The 3,477-nt window shown below is 42.8% G+C and overlaps 1 protein-coding gene across 2 annotated transcripts in view; it reads right to left on the reverse strand.

The window, feature by feature from the left end:
• Nucleotides 1-3,183, reverse strand: part of LOC111155148 (HRAS like suppressor) — a 17,707-nt gene extending 14,524 nt beyond the window's left edge. Inside the window, exon 1 of one of the 2 annotated variants that reach the window (XM_022515224.1) lies at nucleotides 2,889-3,183. The gene's annotated coding sequence lies outside the window, so the exon portion shown is untranslated. The remainder of the gene's footprint in view (nucleotides 1-2,888) is intronic. The other variant, XM_022515225.1, reaches the window with a different exon arrangement.
• Between the last annotated feature and the right edge of the window lie 294 nt (nucleotides 3,184-3,477).

Raw genomic sequence — 3,477 nt, forward strand, 5'->3', positions numbered from 1 at the left:
GAGACACAAAGACATTTCACCAAAGAAGAGACTCAGATGTCAAGTAAGCCATGTTAAACATCATTAGCCATTTGGGAAATGCAGATGAAAACCACAATAGGATAACATCACACACTTACCCCAATAACAACAATTAAAAATACTGACAACAGAAAATGCCAACAAGGATGCACAGCAACTCTATCACTCATTTGCTGGTGAGAACATAAAACGGCATAGCCATTCTTGAAGCAATTTCTTTAAAAACTTGTAACTGCCATATGATCCAGAGATGTACTGCTAGACATTTACCCCAGAGACTGAAGACAATGAAGACTTATATTTACACAAAAACCTATACATGAGTGTTTAGAGCAGCTTATTCGTAATAGCCCAAAACTGGAAACAGCCCAGGTAAATAAATTGTGGTACAGCCATAGCATGAAATACTGCTAAGGAAGAAAAAGAAACAAACCATTGATAGGTGCAGCAACCTGAGTGAATCTGCACAGAATTATGCTGAGTGAAAAAAACCAATGCCAGAAAGTGTGATACCGTATGATTCTATCTATAGAATATTCTTGAAATGACAAAATCAGAGAAAGAGAGAAGAAATAGTGGTTGCCAGGGGTTAAGGAAGTGGTGAGAGGGAGGAGAGTGTCGCTATAAAAGGGCAACCTGAGAGATTCTAGAGATGATGGAAATGTTTTGCCTCTTGATCACATCAATGCAATAACCTGTCTGTGATATCGCACTGCAGTTTGCAAGATGTTATCACTGGGGAAAGGTGCAAGGGATCGCTCTGTGTTATTTCTTACAATTACATGTGGATCAAGAATTACCTAAAAACAAAAATATTAGTGAGAAAAGAGACCAATGCTTTTTTTAAAAATATAGGACATAGGAGAGGACAAATATGTGGAAGTTATATCAAGGCAGATTTCAGCTGTGTAGGAGGAAAACTTCATCGAAAGTTGTCCAACAATGGCACAGAGCACCTTGTGCAGGTAGCAGTCTGTCACTGGGCATGTTTAAATACAGTCAGGGTTGATAAAAATGGCATTTCCACAGTAGTGGTGGAAGGCGAGAGTGATTAGGGCTAGGAGGCCTTATAAGGTCCCTTTCAGCTCTGATGTTCTCTCCTTCTGTTTCCCCAGCGTGGTGCTAGGGGGAATCCTCAAATCAACACCATGAACGAGAGAGAATTATTTCCCCCATTTGAAAGATGAGGCTTATGGTGTCCACAAGCAGTTCAGGAACCTACCCAAAGTCACACAGTGGGAAAGGGCAGAACCCACAACCTGGACTCAGATTAGCCTCCTTCCAAGATCGGGCTCCTTATCCTAACTGCTTCTGCTCATTCACACTGTACTGCCTCCATTGCTGGTATTTCAGCAGCCCTTCTAGCACACTCCTGGGCCAATTAGCCATTGTGAGCTGATTATTATGATCACCATTTTACAGATGAGGAACCTGAGGCTCCGATGAGTTATCTGTCAGACCTAAAGTTACAAAGATAGTAAGTGGCAGAGAGAGAATTCAGTTCCAGGTCTGTCTTCTTATTCCAGCCTGCATGTTCCTTCTTTATACCATTGATTAACACCATTAACCAAAGGAACTGCTACTAAGCATTTCTTATTTTCCCTCTTCTCAAAAGCCCATCACATGGAGAAGCTGTGAAAGCACATGGAATATATATTTCATCTAACAACACAAAGTTTTTAAACATTTACATGCAGAACCAGAGAGTAATGGGAAATGGACCTTGGGGAATCCCTAATCTTCTCCTGCATGGGGGGTGTCAAGGTGGGGCTAGAAGCATCTAAAAGGCGCCTAGACTCAGACCTTAGACAAATGGCTATAACCTGTCTGTTTGGGTAACTTGATTTACATGGACCACATCTACCCATTTCATTTGGGCACACGAAAATAATAGTGTGCTTCATGAACATGAGATAACACAGAACCAATGAAAGATACATTTATGGGGCACCTGGGTGGCTCAGTGGATTAAGCCTCTGCCTTCAGCTCAGGTCATGATCTCAGGGTCCTGGGATCGAGCCCCACATCCGGCTCTCTGCTCGGCAGGGGGCCTGCTTCTCTCTTCTCTCTGCCTGCCTCTCTGTCTACTTGTGATCTCTCTCTCTGTCAAATAAATAAATAAAAATTTTTAAAAAAATTTAAAAAAAGAAAGATCCATTTATAAAGTCCTCTATTACAATCTCTGTGTGTCTCCTTTAAGATAAAAAAGACTTTGTTTTAACAGTTCATCTGCACAGAATTGTTTGCCTAGTTCATAACAAAGAGTGGCATGAAAGTAAATCTGCAATCTTTGTACAAGAAATTTCTCATTTCAACTGCCAAAACAGGCTACCTTGTTTACAGCTCCTTGTTGGTCCCTCCCAGTGCATCTAAAGATACAACTGTCCCCTGAACAGATAGAGACAGGCTGATTACCTGCTGCTCATGTCCATGAGGCCACCTGTGTTACAGGAATACTAAGAGCACTTTTTCCACAAACTTCTCCCCAAAATGTAAAGCTGTTGGAAATCTGAAGCACTGCCACAGATCATCCCTAGTCCAACAATCTTCCAATTTGATTTGGACCCTTTCCCACTTCAGCGGAATTTTTTCATCCATGGTCCCAGTACACTGAGATGGTTCCACGAATCCCCACATTCCCAGAACAGCTACTTCGCAACCTCTCAGAGCTGCAAGGCACTTTGGTTCCACATCTTCGCTCTATAGCTGAGGAGATGAACCATCCTCCCCACCAGATAAAACCACCCTCACTCAACCACTGCTTGGAATCCCTTCAAGGCTCCCCACTACTGACTTCCCATCTTGCCCGCATATGTTCATCCCCATGTTCTAGGAAAACCAAACTATTCATTATTCCTCACACTCACCTGGAATTTTGTCGCTAACACTGAACCTTCTACCTAGTATGCGCTGCCCCTTTCCAAATGCCCCCCAAAGTCCCACTCTTAGAGATCCAGGTCAGATGCCGCCTCCTTCCCAAGGTCTGCTGGCAGTCAGCCAGAAATGACGTCTCCTTGGTAGTTTCCACGGTGCGTTATCTAACGCCTATTGCGTTTCCCACACCTGCGTCAGTTACTGGTGTCCGGGGAATAATCTCTTCCGCTCAGTATGGAGTGTTGGTTCTTGTTTGTCTCTACACCTTCAGTTTCTAGCAGAGCGCCTGGCACAAATGACTGCTAGCAAATATTTAATGAATGAGGGAATGAGAAGCCCCAGCCCAGGGAGGACAGAGTGGTTGGGTTTTTCCAACACATAAATCATATTAATAGTCCCAAATGCCAAAGTAATATCACTATACCCCAAATCTAATATTTCGTAATACCAATTACTTGTATTATTATCCGTATTCGTTCAGTGAGGACGATAGCTTCAAAAAACTTCTTATCAAAGACCAGTTTCTAGTCCTGGTTCTGCTACTTAATAGCTGTGTGACTTGGGGACTGAGTCTCTCCCTGT

This window comes from Enhydra lutris, unplaced genomic scaffold (genome assembly GCF_002288905.1).
Source record: "Enhydra lutris kenyoni isolate GAN:26980312 unplaced genomic scaffold, ASM228890v2 scaffoldscaffold39, whole genome shotgun sequence".
Classification (NCBI taxonomy): domain Eukaryota; kingdom Metazoa; phylum Chordata; class Mammalia; order Carnivora; family Mustelidae; genus Enhydra; species Enhydra lutris.